Source organism: Nannobrachium achirus, assembly GCF_963921795.1.
Source record: "Nannobrachium achirus genome assembly, chromosome: 12".
In the NCBI taxonomy this organism is placed as follows: domain Eukaryota; kingdom Metazoa; phylum Chordata; class Actinopteri; order Myctophiformes; family Myctophidae; genus Nannobrachium; species Nannobrachium achirus.
Window position 1 is genome coordinate 8855691 of NC_137832.1, and position 20412 is coordinate 8876102.

Genomic DNA, 20412 nt, shown 5'->3' on the forward strand with positions numbered 1-20412 from the left:
CTTTTCCCAAAATGTGGCTGTGGGGTAAAGTGAGACAATTGCTTCGGGGTAAAGTGAGACTATCCTTAACATGAAAGACAGGGAGAAAGCTGTAAAAACCTAATTAAAGGGTGTACCAAACTAGTCTCAATTGATTCTTATGTATTTTCCCCTGTAGAATCCATTTTTGATATATATTTCTTTGTATTGTGCATAATTAATGAGATAATTAGCATATTTGACTAAATATGCGAATTATTTCATTAGTTATGCACAATACAACAATATACTTTGCAGAAATAGATTCTACAGGAAGAATTACATAAGGATCAACTGAGGAAAGTTTGGTAAACCCTTCTATACATTTTTTATAGGGTTTTTAGTTTTTTCCTTCTGCCCATGTGTCACATTATTTGACACATGGGTGGAAATGACAGGACAAAGCCTATTAAAAGAATGTCTGCTATGTACATTTTTGTATTGCGCATATTTAACCCGGTTAACCGGGTTTTTGTGTTTTTATGGTAGTTTTAAAGTGAAAAAAGTGAGTGGATCACTTTACCCCGTTGATTTCTCTGGTCTGTCTCAGTTTACCCCGGTCCTGGGGTAAACTGAGACACAAGACCACTTTTTTTAAAACAATCATATTTTCTCTGCCTTTTGTCTTGAATATGTTCTGATAACTTCCATTGTTAGGAAACATCCCAAATTACTGGGAAATGTGTATATTTTTACTGATATATCTTTTAGTTCGCCTCTAGGGGAGAAAATGTAAAAAGTGTCTCAGTTTACCCCGCTCTCTTCGATACTTCCCATCTCTGGTAATAATAAATAATCCACACCGATTTACATCTTATTGATGCTTTACAACACAGAAGATGATGACATTCAATTTGTTTAGCCTACCTTCTGTGAAGACTCCCAGTAGAAAAAACAAATATGTATGAAGGAGATTAGCCATTTTTGTTATATTTTACTGTCCCAATGACACGTTCGACGTTCGTTAGTGAGATCCTGTCCGACCTGTCGCTTATCTAGAATATTAAATAGCATCATCATCTCTTTCTTTTAAGCACCCCGCCACTTGACATTTACATTTATGACGCACATAACTCTATGTGCACGGTATTCTATGCGCACGTGACACGTCACATGACGTTACACATGACGATTCGGAGTTCTCCCGTGACCTAACCTCGCGCTCGCGTCACCAGCTTTCCACTGCCGTGACCCGTTTGACGCACGGTATGAAATAGTCCGGTTCACTATGTTAAGAAATGTTTATTCATTCAAAATTTATGGGGATTTGTAAAACTATACATTTTTGGAATCTTCAGAGCATGGGGAATCCAAAAATCTTTGTTTGCATTTGCACAGAAACCTGCAAAGCCGCCATTTTGGACGTTCAAAATGGCTGACATAAAATACATAATTTGTGCTATCTTGGCTTCTAGACAACCTAGAAACTTGCCAATCCTATGTTTTCTGGGTCAAGGAATCAAATGAGTAAATGATGGGTGTAAAATGTCCTGGACCCACACCCCCTTTCTGGGTCTTATCTATTTTGGGACCTCCCAGAACAGTACGCCAGCCAGTTAATGTCCGATTTTCATAATATCAGAGTTGTTTTGTAGGTTTTAAAACATCCAGAGTTAATTTATTACACTTTTAAAGCAGCCAGAATGACCTGTCTGACTTTTGGTTGGGGTCTTTCCTCACCGTAATCGCTCTGCTCCTGCTCCAGAACAATGTTAAATTATCATAATTGAAGCATACAAGTTGTTGTTGCTGGGCTCTGGAAACAGAAATGAGTAGTAGCAAATAACAGGGGTCTTCCACAGGGGGTCCGGGACCCCTGGGGGGTACGCCAAATATTTATGGGATCTTTTGTTCTTTCTTTTTTTTTTTTTCTTTTTTTTACATTTGAAACTTTGAATGTTTTTAGGTATCCTAGGTTATGTATTGTACTTTGATGGTTTATTAGTATTCTCAGTATTATTTATATATTTTGTGTGTTAGACAGTTATGATTGACAGGTGTTACTGCAGGGATTGCAATAATTAAGGTATTGCAACTTCTTACTTTGGGCGTGCAGAACAACGTGTCTATTTATTGCACTGCACTCACACTGACAACACAACACGCACACCTCTTTGTATTGTCACCCCAAAACCCTCACCCTATCCAAGAGCCCATGGTCAATTATGCCCAAAGAGATTCACTACAATACAGTAATTTCAGACATGCAGGATCTATTCGTCTTTATCATCGTCATCTTCGATGTCCAACCTAATAGTGTTGACAGTGTCTCCACACTACCTGCACCATCCCTTGCAAACTGCTTTTCAGTCACATTATGAGCTCAAGTACTGCCTTTGGAGCAGGGAGTGCAAGACACCTCACTGGAACATACCCTCCACTCTCTGAATTCCATCTATTTTCTTCAATTGGTGGGCAATTTGACAGGTATGATTTATCCCTCATTGTGACGTAGTTGGCACAGAGGATATGTGGTAACAGTGCAGCACAAGTTGGAGGTAGTATCTCAAGCTCTAAGTTCTTTGACAGAAATAGTTCCCATCTGAGTAATTGCAGGGTTGTTGGACCTTTTGAACTGTAAACACGGCATGCAAAATGCTCCAATGATGTTGATGGAAGCTCACCATTAATAAGCTCAGGAGGAAACCTTGCCAAGGTCCTTGAAGCGGTTCATCATCATCAGGCTTCGAGTAGGCATTGACCCATGCACTTTGGAGATTCCAACAAATGTTCTTCCCCAGTCAGCAACAGGTAGATTGTGTAGGCCAAGGAACAGGGGCGCTGGAACTCCCAAATCCCAAGGGGAGCTGAGCCTGGAGGAGTTCATGCGTGCGGCCAAAGGCCGCACGCCGAAAAATTCACGTTTTTTATCCAGTTTTGGGTTATTTTTATTACGGTTTCGGGTGTTTATTCCCCGCACAACGGTGTAACAAGGAGCTATATTTACTAGTTATTTTAGCACACAGTGCAACACACAGCATGCATGCACACACACAGTCACTCACGCACACACTACAAAATCGGGTATTATTTTTGTAACAGTTTTCTACTGTTTTTTATTCCCCATATACGGTGTTAGTTTGCAACAATGAGCCTATAGACAGTTTCTAGTTCTCAAATAAATAGACTTTGGTGTGCCATCAAAGCGGGATTTAAATTTGACTTCCCTTCTGACCGGAAGTGGCAAGGTGACCATGTGATTAGGTCACCATGTGATAATCAAATACCTTTTTCCAACATATTTTATTCCCCAAAGTCAAATACATTATTGTTTTAATATAGCTCTGTGTGTGTGTATATATAGGCTTATAAAAAAAATAAAAAAAAACGTTGTTTTTTTCTTTTTTTTCCCTCCCCACCACCAGGGGAGCTGCAGCTCCCTCAGCACCCCACTTCCAGCGCCCCTGCCAAGGAACCCTTGACATTTGTGACATCCAATAACTTGACCTCACTCGAATATATCTATATTCTTTTTTTTTTGTATCTGTTGCAAATTTCAGAGAAGTAACAGCAGGAGGACATCAGTGTCGGGTGACCAAACACATATATCTCGCAAAGCACCATAAGCAGTAGAGGCAAGGACTTGAGTAATCAGGGCCTATTCATGTGTGTCCGCTAAAAAGCACTTCCTCAAAATCATGTCCCTTGATGAATGTATTGTATTATGATGCCTACTTTATCATAACTGACAAATTGCCCTGAGCTTCCATCAATCGAAGAAAATAGATGGAATTCAGGTTGCAAGGGATGGTGCACTATTAGGGAGGACATATATTGTAGTGAATCTCCTTGGGCATAATTGACCATGAGCTCTTTAAGAGGATAGGGTGTGGGTTTTTGGGCTGACGATAACAAAGAGGTGTGTGTGTGTGTGTGTGTGTGTGTGTGTGTGTGTGTGTGTGTGTGTGTGTGTGTGTGTGTGTGTGTGTGGGTGTGTCAGTGTGAGTCCAGTGCAATAAATGGACACGTTAGTCTGTGCACCCAAAGTAAGAAGTTGCAATACCTTAATTCTTGCAATCCCTGCAGTAACAACTGTCAACCATAACTGTCTAACACAAAGTTTAAAAAAAAGTTTCAAAATAAATCCCATCAAGATTTGGCAGGCCCCCTGTAGTAACTCTGAGGACCTCCCAGGGGTCCCGGACCTCCTGTGGAAGACCCCTGGTATTTGCTACTACTCCTTTTTGTTTTCAAAGCCCAGCTACAACAACTTCTCTGCTTCAATTATGATCTGATTTAACATTGTTCTGGAGCAGGAGAAGAGCGATTGCTGAGATAGGTTCAGGGGTCTGTCTGGGGGGTCCCAGGTGAGGAAAGACCCCAACCAAAAGTCAGAAAGGTCATTCTGGCTGCTTTAAAAGTGTAATAAATGAACTCAGGATGTTTTAAAACCTACAAAACAACTCTAATATTATGAAAATCGGACATTAACTGGCTGGTGTACTGTTCTGGGAGGTCCCAAATTAGATAAGACCCAAAAAGGGGTCACAATATTTTACACCCATCATTTACTCATTTGATTCCTTGACCCAGAAAACATAGGATTGGCATGTTTAATTAAGTTTCTAGGTTGTCTAGAAGCCAAGATAGCACAACGTATGTATTTTAGGACGGCCATTTTGAATGTCCAAAATGGCAGCTTTGCAGGTTTCTGTGCAAATGCAAACAAAGATTTCTGGATTCCGTGCTCTGAAGATTCCAAAAATGTATAGTTTTACTAATCCCCACAAATTTTGAACGAAAATACATAGTGAACCTGACTAAAACGTCAGTTTGCTTTTTGTGGGTGAGGCGGTGTGTAAAGACTGTGCAGCCTACATTATCCCATCTCTCTCCTCCTATCTGTAACTTGTCTGTTTGTCACTCTAATTTAGCAATGGGGGTAGACAGTGCTGCATTGTCTGATGCAGGGGTGAGATGCCGTGGGCTCGGTCTGTTGGGCTTGGCAAGCCCACACTTATAAAGCTGTACTGTATGCACGCACGCACACGCGCGTGCACGCACGTCGTCAAGTTGTGTGACGGCTTGACAGCTCGGTCAACACTTCAATCCCCTACCTGTCTGCTTTGCATTTACAATACTCTGGTAGGCAGGCTCATTAGGAAGAAGGGAAGTCCGCACACTGTTCTGTAGCTCCAGCGACAATTGTATTGAGGAGAAACAACGTTTCGACCCTAGTCAAGTTAATTACACATATAGATGAGTAGCAAAATTTGTCACAGCTGTGTTTTAAAAAGGATCAGTGACACACCCACCCCCTCTACAGGGGAGAAGCTGTACTTTTGTCAGGTAGTATGAAGTAGTTTAGAATAGATAGTAGTACATAATGCAGTTTTAAGAGGCAACAAAGCCAAATAAATGTAATCAAGGGTGTTAGGATCCAAACACACTAGGAGTAGGAGTAGGGTTACATGTCAGGCCCATGGGAGTGTCGCCACTCCGACAATTAGAAGTCACTGTCGGAATGGAGATATGTCTGAATGGAGACAAGTTCCCGTAGGGGTTGGTATATACACATACATATGTATACATATGTAATCAGTGTGACTGAAAGCAGATGTGTTCAGTTGCACCACCCATGCAGCAGTATGGTGTATGGGCGGGCATAGCGTTAGGATGCGTTTGCCCAGGTTGCCTCACTTCCTCGTCACACTGGTGCACGACAGGTGTCTGTTTGTACTCGCAGCGTTAAGGTGATAGCCTTTGTTTTATTGTGGTGCTACTATCTGCTTTTAGTTTGTATGTAGACCTCCAGGTTACTTACATTAAGTTTGTCTTTTTCTTTGTCAGACGTCCAAGTGGGAACTATAGAGTCTTCCTCTTGACTGTGCGTGTTTACACAAGAAAACCTACGGTATGCTTACCTTTGTACTACAGCACCAAACCATTTCACGAACGCAATTTCAAAGCTCATAATGTCGCCAGAGTACTTACGTTTACATTGTTTCTTTGTTAGACGCGTGACGAGCAGAATAGAGCCATTCCGGGGTCTGTGTGTGCGTGGCTACACATGTCGGGAGGTACGCATGTCTTTTAGTATTGCGACATAGCACAACGGTTTTATGAATGAAATGAATTGGTTCTCACGAATGCCAATTCTCTCTCCAATTTTTGCCTGCTTGAAAGGAAATACATTTAGGCAATCCAAGGTTAGTTTCCACGCACTTTGACCACAGGTAAAAGCTCATAGCTGCATGATTACGTTGAATAAGCATCTGATCGTTTAGGTGGGAATGCGTGTTCGATGGATATGAGGGGTTGAGGGCACATCCACCAAAGACATGACACACCTAAGGCGAGCAGGTGGGAGGACTGGAGCAACCGTGACCATAGATGAGTACTTGCCTGTTACAATGCAAAAAGACGAGTTCCTTGCAAACAACACAAACAAACAGCAGTTCATCAACATGCTTAGTGGTCACCTACAGACACAGAACTGTCTAGACACACCATGCCCCAAGAGATGCTGATCTCCTCATAGTACAAAAAGCAGTGGAATCTGCAACCACAACAAATACTGTGGTCATTGGTGATGACACAGATCTGCTCATCCTCCTCATCTACCATGCTGACCTCAAGTCACACAACCTCATCTTCAAACCTGAGCCAAAAAAAAGAGTGTGAAGAAGCCACATGTCTGGAACATCAAATCCCTGAAACAGCAGCTGGGTCCCAGTGTGTGCAATCACATTCTCTTCATCCACACAGTAGCTGGGTGTGACACTACCTCCCGGCTTTATGGCATTGGGAAAGCAGCTCCCCTCAAAAAAAAAAAAAAAATCACAACCATCAATGACTTCCGTGAGCAAGCTACAGTGTTTGACAAACAGTCCGCATCAACAGCAGAGGTTGTTTCAGCAGGAGAGAAGGCTTTGGTTTGGCTGTACAATGGGAAGTCTGGGGAGGGTCTTGACTCATTATTAAGATACAAGCACTTTTGTGAGAAGGTGGCTACTAGCACATCTCAAACTGTAAAGCCAGAGAGTCTGCCACCTACAGCTGCAGCAGCAAAGTATCACAGTCTCCGTGTGTACTACCAAGTGCAGCAGTGGAAGGGAACTGCATGTGAGCTCCTGCCGCAATAATGGGGATGGGAAGAGATTAAGAGAATGATGGGGGGCTTGTCCCTGTCCAGACAGACATACCTCCAGCTCCACAGGAACTGCTACAGGTCATCAGATGCACCTGCAAGAGTAGTCTGTAGTCTGAGGTGCACTTGCAAGAAGCATGGCATTGACTGCTCTGTTGCATGTGCAAACTGCAAAGACATGGGGTGTGCAAACACATATCTGATTGAAACTGATGATGATGAAGATGATGATGATGATGATGATGATGATGATGATGATGAATAGTTTAAATATAATGACAACATTGCTTTTATAACTTTAAAGTTTTGTATAATGTTGTGTTTATAGTTTTACCTTTTATTGCATTCATAAACCATATTTCCAATTTTCTCTTGGGTGAAGTTTGTCCCTTTTTTTCTCACAAAATGGCTATAATATTAACAATTTCCCTTTGAACAATCAATTTACTGCATCCAACACAGTTTCTAGGTAATTCTGGAAAGTATTGAACTTTTTCTTTCGACAACAGCTAAGAAAACTTCCATAAATCAATTTTTAACATGGGCGTCAATGGGGAATTAGTCCAGTTCTATTTGTCCAAAAATGAAGGTTCGTTCAAATTTTCTGGAGATTAGGAAAACTATACATTTTTGGAAACTTCAGAGTGTAACAAATCAGAAAATCCATGATTCCATTTGCGCTGAAGCCAATATGGTGGTCATCTTGGACTTTGAAAAATGGCAACCTTTGAATATTCGTTTTTCAATATCTCGACTTCTAGATTATGTAGGATAATGATTCTAGTGGCTAAATCAACATTTTTAGGGTCAGGAAATCCAATGGTGCTAATTAGAAATATTCACAAATGATCAATGGCACAGATGTGGGTCCTCATCCTTAATTTTGGGGGCAAAAGGTAACATTTTAATATTCGTTTTTCCACTGTTTTGAACTACAGTATAGGATCATGATTCCAGTGGTTAATCTAACATTTTTAGGAAATCAATATATTATCTGAAGAGGCAGAGAGCTCTCAATGACACAAAATTGTGTAATTTATTTACACCCAACAGTAAATTGAATTGATTAAGTAAACTATCAAGTAAAAACTGGTAGGCTATATTGTTGCTGTTGGGTGGAAACCTTGAATGAACAAAGCAGTTACTTCTCAGAAAATGGAAACAATGGACCCAATGAAGATATTTTTTCATATGCTCTTGTCTATTATACTTTTTGTTCTTTCATCATTCATAAACCCCACATAGAGACAATTTCAGTGATAAGTTCTTCCGCAAATAGCAAAAACTGTCACCAAACAGATATAGGACCCAATAGCAGGCAAAGAGGCAGGTACAAAGTTCAATGGATTTAATTAAACAAAAGCTGGAGAGGAGAAGGCAAAGGGACCAGGTGGAGAGAGTCAAAGGGGCAGCATAGTTCATAGTTCTTAGTTCTTAGAGGGATAAGGCTTAGAGGGATAAGGCTAATCGTAGTCTGTGGGTCCGGTCCTGGTCCAAACACTGGGGATCTGTCCAAACAGGCTGGAATACAAGGGCGTTAGGCAAGGGTCAAATCCAGATACAGGCAGGGGTCAAAAACGGGCATAAATACAGGTTATAGCAAGCAAGAATAGATCAGCAGGGAGAGAATAGTGGCATAAGTGAGGCAATAAATACACTAAGTGGAAACAGTCATGCTTACCTGTAGCAATATAGCAAGAACACGGTTGTCTATACATCATCTTCAATGCTATAATTGCTGTCACTAGCCTATTTATGTTGACAGCCTTCATCATTTTGGAAGTCAGTACTACACTGACATAATTCCATAGAGGGTAGCTCCACTGATCTGCAAGAACATCTATGTGACAGTCTGCTTTTTGCAGTGACATCTGAGCATCTCAATGATTGCTGGGAGAGACTAATTTGTTTCAGCTGGCCATCCTCGTCCTTGTAATATCCATTGTTGAGTGGGTTAAGGAACTCCTGCTGAGCTATGTGTGCCTGACTCCTCACTCTGGCCTCGATATGGACTTTTAGGACATGCTAGTTAAGAGCACCAAGTGTGAGTGGAAGCTTGACCCCTTCTGCCAAGTGTTTGCAGAATAGATGCCTTCTCAGCTTACCTTCGGTAAGTGCAGTGCATACAAACTTAGCTACTGTAGTTAATAGATCCTCTGTTACATCACTGGTTTGAGAAAGCATCTTCAGTGCCTTGAAGACTTCATCACCAGCTTTGAGGTAGCTGTTCCACCATGTAGATTTGCCTATCGAAAATCTCAGTGTTCCCAGTGTTGTCTGCTCCTGTAAAGGCATGAAGTCCTGGCAACGCTTTCTCATGACCAAACAAATGCTGATCTGATCTGACATCAAAGACCATTGAATACAGCAAAGACTCCCCCATGCAGGGCCGTTTTTAGCTATAGGCGGACTAGGCGGTCGCCTAGAGCGCCAGCCTAGAGGGGGCGCCGAGGGGGCGCCGAAATGGAGGGAGTGGACCCAAACCAGCCCAAAACCGACCCAAAACCGACTAAATTCACGGCAAAACCCGCAAAAAGTGGGAGTGGGGGGGCGCATTCGAGAGAGCTCGCCTAGAGCGCCGATTAGGCGCGCTACGGCCCTGCCCCCATGCTTGTCATTGGGTCCGCTATTAGGACACACAAAGATTAACAGTGAACTGCACTTTAAAGTCAACAACTATGAAGAAGCAGACACCTTGTTGATCCACCTTACAGTTCTGGCTTCATATAGCAAACTCTTTGATGCACAGCTAATGTTCTTCTCCCCAGACACAGATGTGTTGTCCTCAAGGCTCTGAAGAGGCTTTCTTAAACCATTCAACAGGATCTTCAAACTAAAATTTACACTGTAGGGCTGACCCAGAACTAGAACCAGAACTTCTGCTTTTGTTTCCATAAAACTAGAACTAACCGGGGTCCGAGCAGCAGCGCTGCTGGCCCCGCCCATAGGTTCCCAGAACTCAAGTTTAGTTCTACTTCAGGAGCAGAACCGAAAAAAGGTTCCAGGAACCTTGTCTGGAACCAGGCGGTGTGCAATGGAAACAACACCAGAACCAAAAAAATAGGTTCAGGTTCTGGAAAGTTTTGGTTCCACCTTGCAGTGGAAAGGGGGCTTAAGTTTGTATGCACTGCATACTTACCAAAGGGGAAACACCCCTGAACTGAGATGGCATCTATTCTGCAAACACATGGCAGAAGGGCACAAGCTTCCACCCACACTTGGTGCTCTTACGCAGCATAGAGTCCATATCGAGGCCAGAGTTTGGAGTCAGGCACACGTAGCTCAGTAGGAGTTCCTTGACCCACTCAACAATGGCTATTTCAAGGATGAGGATGGCCAGCTGAAATCAGTTACAACGGAGTCCCTCCCAGTACCAGAGGCAATCATTGAGATGGTCAATGTCACTGTCTTAGCATTTATTGATGTCACAATGAAGACTGTCAAGATACATTGACTAGTGACAGCAATGATTGATAATGAGGATGATGTATAGATTACTGTGTTCTTGCTATTTCTACAGTTAAGCTTGCCTGTTTCCACTGCGAAAAAAGAACCTCTGGGAACTCAGATTGCCACTGAGTAGCCAGAGCATTTATTGCCTCACTTATTCCACTATTCTCTGCCTGCTGATTTATTCTAGCTTACTATAACCTGTATTTGTGCCAGTTTTTGACCCCTGGGTTAGCCTGTTTAGACAGGACAGGACCCACAGACTATGACTAGCCTTACCCTCTAGAACCAGGCGCCACGCAGATTGCCCACTCAGAACTCTGACCCATGCTGCCCCTTTGACTCCGTCAATCGCCATCTGGTCCCTTTGCTTCCCCCTCACTGAAAGTGTTTTTCTGTGGGTTTATGAATATTGAAAGAACAAAAAGTATTAATAAAAGCATATGACTAAATAATATCTTCAATGGATCCATTGGAACAGGTTATTGTTTCCATTTTTTGAGAAGTAACTGCTTTGTTCATACAAGGTTTCCACCCGACAGCAGACATATACCAGTTTGTACTTGATAGTTTGAAACCTAATCGATTCAGTTTTATGTTGGGTGTAAATAAATGACACGACTTTGTGTCAATGAGAGAAATTATCTGTCTCTGTCTCCTCAGATAATATATTGATTTCCTTAACATTTTAGATTAACCACTGGAATCATGATCCTATGTACTGTAGTTCAAAATAGTGGAAAAACGAATATTAAAATGTTACCTTTTGCCCCCAAAATTAAGGATGATGACCCAAATCTGTGCCATTGATCATTTGTGAATATTTCTAATTAGCACCATTGGATTTCCTAACCCTAAAATGTTGATTTAGCCACTAGAATCATAATCCTAGTGTCCTACATAATCTAGAAGTCGAGATATTGAAAAACGAATATTCAAGGGTCGCCATTTTTCAAAGTCCAAGATGACCACCATATTGGCTTCAGCGCAAATGGAATCATGGATTTTCTGATTTGTTACACTCTGAAGTTTCCAAAAATATATAGTTTTCCTAATCTCCAGAAAATTTGAACGAAAATACAAATAGAACTGGACTAAATTGTGACATCACCTATTTCAGCATTTTTCACTATGTTCCACCACTTGGATTTCTTAGGACTTTTGATATGTTATGACTAACATATTTATGAAACAAAAAAAGTTGAAAGAGTTTGTGTTGCAATTTGTTCAAGGTTAAACCCTAGAATGCCTGTACTAATGCTTCTGTATCCCGCAGACGGTGCAGTGCGTGCGGCGACGGCACAAATGTTGAACATTCAGTCTGGGAGTCTGATGGAAATGTTATTATTATTATATTCCATATAGACAGTTTCCCCCAAAATGATTGAATTCACTCCCACACAATAAATGAGACCACACAGTGTAAGTCCGGTTTTTCTCTTACTGTATATTAAATCAATGAGCATACAAAATAGATGTCCAGTACAGTACAATAAACATGTGTCTCTTTTCCTTTCTCAATCTGAATCTTAATACCATGTAACATCAGTTCACAAATATACTTCAGTAGGTACAGGGAAAATAGATGTGTCAAGCATTCATTGGACAGTTAAACATAACAAGATATCAGATGTTTTCCTTGTCCTGGGCCCAGTAGCAGAAGGACAAGGCCAGATATGGCATTATCCAATTCGTTATCCTGTCCTGGGCAATATGACCTGATTGACATCCTGCAGTGGAGACATTCTCATCACGTGCATTATTATCAGATCACAACAAAATAACCTTGTCACTTGTAACACTGAAGTTGGTGTTTTAAATATAATAGATATTAAAATGGTTTTACTATCAATTCCCCCCTAAAACAACAGCTGAAGGAGTTAAAGTGTGCACCCTAAAACCCCAAACAAATGCTGCCAAAGGGACAGATATAGACTTGAACTTATGGTTCACTATCAGCCAAATATTTAATTAAACTCTTTTCGATAGCAGGGTCAAAGAACTGTATATTTCCAAAGGTATTTAAATCAGAACATCTAATAATTGAATCACAATAGGTACAAATATTTCCATATTTTTTAAAAGTAGAGCTAAAAGAAAAATATAGCATAAGATACAGGACTGTATTTTCTTAATTATATCTTAATTATTAATTATTATTATTATATATTATTATTATTATTATTATTATTTTTTTACAAAGGTTCAATGTCCCAAGGTTTGTTGAAAAATTCCCCATGCCATCAGGCGAGTCAAAACACATCAACACGTTCCCAAGTCATAATTATAATTTAGGGCTTTACAGTCAAAACAAGACGAACTTGACTCTACATCATTTGTTTACTTTAACAAGACAAAAGAATTTGGGTTAAAGGAGACAGCATTCTGGTTTTGCCTACCCTAGTAAACTAGACTCCTCTGTCTACGAGGCTAGGTTTGACGCAGAACCAGCCGTGGGGGCCATAATTTCCTGCCCATCCCCGATTACCTTATGTAAGGTGTTCGTCCCTTGACATGTGGAGATGTCGGAAACCGGAACCTCCTTAAGCCAAGTGTTCCTTCCTTTTTACCCTTAAGGTTAGTTATTGGCTGCTTTTGTCCGAGTCAATTTCTGTAAGAAAACACTTTACAGCGGGAAAAACGTGTGTAATGTCTTTTGATACTCACGAAATACCATATAGAATTTCAACCTCCTTTTGACATTTCTCCTTTGGACAGACAATGGCGGGTGTCTGTCAAATCATTCTCAATTATCATCAAAATATCTTATCTGTAAGACAAAGGAAAAGAAAAGACAGGAAACAATCAATCAATACTGTAAGTAGTAGGTTGTGGGTAATGAGTCAAAATACTTTACGAAATACTTTAGACAGTATCAGACATTAAACAAGGGAATGTTGATATTAACTGAAAGAGAGCAGGTCTAAATAATCTCTCACACACAGACCATCTGTCCTTGAAGGCTACAAATGTCTTCTAGCCACACATACGCACACGTACGCACACACCTCAACAGGCATGAATCAGTCACACGCATGCTCACGCAAGCAGAGACAAGAGTGGGAGAGAAAGTGAAAAGTTGATAAGGTAGTTAAAATCAATTAATGTTATAGAAAATCAAGTTAAATTCAAAATCAATGTGAAATCACGTTAAAATCAGACAAACAGATAATAGGCAATCAGATAAACTCCCCCCTTGAACACACAATGTCCATTGTGTGTGAAAACATTAAAGCATAAATGTACTTGTTTTTAAATGAAATGATTTTTTTTTTTTTTTTTTTTTTTTATAATCAATAATCATACAATAATAAACATAATAATTAATAATCTTTAATAATAACATTTTTTTTTTATTTTTTTATAATGAATCCAACTACTGTACTGTATAATCCTAACATGGCCTAAGATGGGCTGGCTAAAACAATCAAAAGTGGGCTGTCTACTAGGGCCAAACACTATGTGCCCGTCGTCCCCGCAGACAGCCATACACTACCCAAAATAAATCAAAGAAGGTAAACTGACAAATTAAACGCCAAAACTATACTAAACCAGCCCATTTTTTTTTTTTTTTTTATTGTTAACAATAATTACCCCTATCGATATTTGCGTACACGACAACCAGTGCTATTGCTGGTGTACGGCACCAAATTTCCATGGCCCACCATATGGATCCTGTGGGCGTGAAAAATAAGTGGGTGGGCTTTGCATGTTCTCTGGGACCCCATCTACGTATGGACGCCACTTGATCGCCCATCAGCCGTCTGGATGATCTTTTATTCCTTTTTATGTGTTCCTTATTATAACTGCTAGGAATCTTGCAGTTCAAGCACATGTCCACAGTGTGGCAGGCTATTTTCAAAGCTATTGGAACAGCCCACCGTGTACAGACAGAATCACAATCTATTTCCCGTGTACAGTGCATGATCCAAACTTGTGAGGGGCATAAAATCTGTAATAAATCGCTCCAAACATATTGTAAAAATCTAAAACTTCTGTCCATCCATATTCAAAGTAATCCGCATGTAGGCAGTTGTCCTTCACATATTCATATATATTTAATGTATTTATTCCATAAATATTTTTGGGTGAGGGGGGCTCAACCCAATACAGCAGATCTACAAGCACCTCGCAGATCTACAAGCACCTGCCAGGGACACAGTTTGGTTGGCCTGTATAAGCCTTGCTGTCAACACACTACTACACCAACCATCACCTGCCTACCAATCAGGTCACCAAGCCAGGTGTGGTCAATTAGTGCCTGTCTTTTGATCAGTGCCTCCTGCCAAGTGGCCTCAGTCTTTCTTTGGAGTTCACTAGGAGAGAAGCATGTTTGAGCTCAGAGCAAAGTGTGTTTGTTTTCCATTTGGACTTACTGAGTTTTGTTGGTGTGTTTGCAACCAAGACCAAAGGAATAGCATATGCTCATCGTCTAACTTACAGGGCAGTACTGTAGTATAGCCTAGGCATGTTCATGACTAAAAACTAGGGCCCGTGTACACAGTGGATAATCCCATCAACGAGGAGCTACAGGACTGGCGGGAGCCTTGAGCAGCCTGGTGGGGACCCCGGGTTTCCAGGGGGTCCCTGGCTGGTTCCCAAAGTGTGGTTTGGGGACCCCCAGGGTTTCCATGGCTGGTTCACAACAGCCTAGTACATTCATGGCTGGTTCCCAAAGTGTGGTTCGGGGACCTCTGGGGGGCCCTACAGGGTTTCAAAGGGGTCCTTGGCTGGTTCCCAAAGTGTGGTTCGGGGACCTCTCTGGGTCCCTGAGGGGTTTCTGGGGCCTTGGCCTCGGACTGCAGAGTCCGGGGACTACCGATCAGGGACCACCTCCGCTCCTGTCCGACTTTGGGGCCTCAGCCTGGGACTGCAGAGTAGCCAGGGACCCCCTGGAGTTCCGGGGACCCCCGGGGACCACCGCCAAAAAGCTAAAAAATGACCAAATGATCCCCCCAAAGGGGCTGCTCACAGGGAATTCCTGGGGACCACGACTCCTGGTGCTCCGGAACGACGCACCAGGTTGCGCCCCTAGTGGAGGACCCCCCGCCACTGCAGCGCAAATAAAATGCTGTAACTCGATCTAGGAACGACCGGGAGAGCTGGGGCCGGTACCCACGCGTCCGCCTCGGCGGCCCGGAGACGGCCGTTCACCTATTGGCAGACCCCTGCAACTGCAGTCTGCTAAAAAGGCTTTAACTCTGCCCCGGAGCGACCGGGAGAGACGGGGACGGCACCCAGGGGGTCCCCGGCGGCAGGGCCACCGCCTGGGCCCCGAGGGACCCCTGGAGCTCCAGGGACCCCCAGGGACCCCAGCGCCACCGGGAAAAGAAATATGGAAAATACTCAATTAGCCGATCTACAAGCTATTGCTCCGGATCCAGCCTACTGTAGGCTAGTGAAGCCATCTAAACTCTCCACTTCCCTAATCTATTCTCCCACTGTGCTGGACTTGGATGTGCTGGGCTGTGCTGGACTCTATCAGGCTCTGGTGGGCTGTTTTTGGCTCTGGTGGGCTGGGCTGGGCTCTGGTAGGCTATACAGGGCAGTACTGTAGTATAGCCTAGGCATGTTCTGGTGTAGATGGACACTAATATGGGTATAAGTAACTCAGAGTGTACTAATGGAACCAAATGGACCCTACTAATGGAACCAAATGGACCCTAATATGGGTATATGTAACTCAGAGTGTACTAATGGAACCAAATGGACCCTAATATGGGTATATGTAACTCAGAGTGTACTAATGGAACCAAATGGAGCGGCCCTGCCATGAACTAGAAACACCACATAGTGTTGTCTTGTATGCCTGTTTACATCTGCCCACACTCATAATAGTATGTTGGTCCGTCTTTAGAACACGAAGGGTTCCCAGTTCGATCCCGGGCTCCCCCTGAGTTAATGTCGAAGAGTCCTTGAGCAAGACTCTGAACCCCTAACTGCTCCTGATGAGCAGGTTGGTGCCAAGCATGGTTTCCTCTGCCATCGCTGTATGAATGTGTGTGTGTGTGAATGGGTGAATGTAATGAATGTGTGTGTGAATGGGTGAATGTAGTGCACAATCTATGTAAAGTGCCTTGGATAAAAGTGCTATATAAATGCACCATTACCATTTATGGGATAGGTCAGGGGTCTTCAATAGGGGGTCCGGCACCCCTAGGGGGTCCTCAGAGCTACTGCAGGGGGCCCTGTTGTAACAGAATGTGTGATAGGAACGTCTTTAGTTCTGTTGTAACAGAATCTTTGTGTGACGGGAACGGTGTACATTACACCCCTATTCTGAGGGAAATAGCAGATCTACAAGCTTGAGCTTGCAGTCCGGCTATTTTAGGCAAAGAGGTTTGATGTAGAAGTAAAACATAAGTGGAGACCAAGTACAGCCTTGTTAAGCATTTCATGTCATGAAAGGTGCTCTACAAATAATGTTTATTACTAGTAAGACGCCTCAGGGCGACATGCGACCTTGCCAAGGTCGCGCCAATTCTTGGCCATTTGGCCAGTGATGTATATCGGACCAGTTACCCATATATGGAGATCCATGTACTGTATATAGTACATCCCTTTCATGCCCATACATGGAGATCCCTGTCTGAACCAGACACACAGATATGGGCCATGTCTTGGCCATCTGGCCAGTGATATAGTATATATCAATGACATCAGGGATCTTCATACATGGGCATAAAAGGGATTCTGGGAATACCCATATATGGACTTTTACATAGGTGATGTCACCTATGATAGCACCTGTGATGTCACAGTGATGTGTCTGGTGTAGTGATGTGCACCCTGGTCTGGCCTATTCAAGCCAGGTCCAGCCTGTAATGGCCTGGTGGAGACATCTAACTACCCCCCTTCCCTGGTCTATACTCCTACTTGGCAGGACTGGGCTGGACTTAGGTGTACTGGAGCTCTATTGGGCTCCTGTGGGCTGTATTGGGCTCTGGTGGGCTGTGCTGTGCTTTGCTGGGCTCTGTTAGGCTGTATGGGGCATAGCTTAGAAATATTCATGTAAAACTATTGGCTGTGGCGTGCACACAAAATCATGTGGTAACTCAATATGGTTATTGTGAGGCTGAAGATGCTTTCCATCATAGTGACATGCAGAAAAAAACTGTCCATATAGTATGGTTTACATAGAAGTCATGCCTTAGTGTACACGGCCAATAGTTTTACATGAACATGCCTAGGCTATACTACAGTACTGCCCTGTATAGCCTACCAGAGCCCAGCACAGCCCACCAGAGCCCAAAACAGCCCACCAGAGCCTGATAGAGTCCAGTCCAGCACAGCCCAGCACATCCAAGTCCAGCACAGTGGGAGAATAGATTAGGGAAGTGGAGAGGTTGGATGGCTTCACTAGCCTACAGTAGGCTGGATCCGGCTTGAATAGGCCAGACCAGGGTGCACAGGACTGCACCAGACTCCACCAGGCTGCTCCATACTCCAGCCATCTCTGTAGATCCTGTGTACACGGCACTCCTAACTCGAACGGTCAAGGGAAAGGGTCGTTTTAGGCGTCAAAACGGGCCCTTTGTCCTTAAAATGAATAAAAAAAATCTAAAAAATATGTTTTGTTTTAGGCCGGACACACTTTTCATATTTGAAGCATGCCTGATCCGATGGAATGGGTTTCGTGTCTCTCCGACACTTTGAACCCTTTACGATTGCGAAAAAGACACAGAAACCCGGATTTTTGTCCTTAAAATCAATAAAAAAATCAAAAAAAAAAAACGTTTGTTTCACGCAGGAAACACTTTTCATATTTGAAGGATGCCTGATCCGATGGAATGGGTTTCGTGTCTCTCCGACAATTTGAACCCTTTACGATTGCGAAAAAGACACGAAATTTGCACGCCACCTACACGATTACACATTCTTTTGGATAAAATACACTTATTCTGACTTACTTTTTGACGCTGAATCCAACAAACCCGGTCTCGTGTCTCTACGACACTCCTAACTCGAAAGGTCAAGGAAAAAGCCACTGTGATAATAACAATAGTTAAGCCGTACACGATAGGGAGTTCCAATAGAAAAATATAAGCCTCGTGTACAATATAGGCTCGAAGTACACGCGAGCGTACACGCCCCCATAGTTATAATGGGGCGTGTACGCTTGCAACAGGGTGTCGTGTACGGCACCTGTGCCGACTACAATTTCCCAATGGAGGGCAGCAGAGAGCCATTTGTTGAGATCTAATAGGCCCATCCACATGTTTTACAGATCTAATTGGCCCATCCACATGATTTGTAGATCTAATTCCATCAGCAGTTCCCTACCATGATTTGTAGCTCTAAATCCATCACCTGTCACATCCACATGATTTGTAGATCTAATTCTAAAACCAGTCACATCCACATGATTTGTAGATCTAATTCTAAAACCAGTCACATCCACATGATTTGTAGATCTAAACCATACCACAATTTGTAGCTCTAAATCTATCACCTGTCGCATCCCCATGATTTGTAGATCTAATTCCATCGGCAGTTCCATACCATAATTTGTAGCTCTAAATCCATCACCTGTCACATCCACATGATTTGCAGATCTAATTCTAAAACCAGTCACATCCACATGATTTGTAGATCTAATTCTAAAACCATTCACATCCCCATGATTTGTAGATCTAATTCCCACCAGAGCCCATTATTATAGCCTTCCAGAGCCCAGCACAGCCCACCAGAGCCCAAAACAGCCCACCAGAGCCTGATAGAGTCCAGCACAGCCCAGCACATCCAAGTCCAGCACAGTGGGAGAATAGATTAGGGAAGTGGAGAGCTTAGATGGCTTCACTAGCCTACAGTAGGCTGGATCCGGATGTTATAGGCCAGACCAGGGTGCACAGGACTGCACCAGACTCCAGCAGTCTCCACCGGGCTGCTCAAGGCTCCCGCCAGTTCTGTAGCTCCTCGTTGATGGGATTATCCACTGTGTACACGGGCCCTAGTTTCTACATGCCTTAGTGTACACGGCCAATAGTTTGACATGAACATGTCTAGGCTATACTACAGTACTGCCCTGTATAGCCTACCAGAGCCCAGCACAGCCCACCAGAGCCCAAAACAGCCCACCAGAGCCTTTGTGACAGGTGATAGATTTAGAGCTACAAGTTATGGTATGGAACTGCCGATGGAATTAGATCTACAAATCATGGGGATGCGACTAGTTTTAGAATTAGATCTACAAATCATGTGGATGTGACTGGTTTTAGAATTAGATCTACAAATCATGTGGATGTGACTGGTTTTAGAATTAGATCTACAAATCATGTGGATGTGACAGGTGATGGATTTAGAGCTACAAATCATGGTATGGAACTGCTGATGGAATTAGATCTACAAATCATGTGGATGGGCCAATTAGATCTGTAAAACATGTGGTTGGGCCTATTAGATCTCAACAAATGGCTCTCTGCTGCCCTCCATTGGGAAATTGTAGTCGGCACAGGTGCCGTACACGACACCCTGTTGCAAGCGTACACGCCCCATTATAACTATGGGGGCGTGTACGCTCGCGTGTACTTCGAGCCTATATTGTACACGAGGCTTATATTTTTCTTTTGGAACTCCCTATCGTGTACGGCTTAACTATTGTTAACCCCTGTGTATACGGGCAATAGTTTTACATGACTTTGTGTACACAGCCAATAGTTTTACATGAACATGTTCAGGCTTTAGTACTGTACTGTCTCGTGTAGCCCAACAGAGCCCATCACAGCACAACACGGCACACCAGAGCCCAATACAGCCTACCAGAGCCCAATAGACTCCAGCAAACCTAAGTCCAGCCCAGTCCTGCCCAATAGGAGTATAGACCAGGGAAGGGGGGTAGTTAGATGACTCCACCA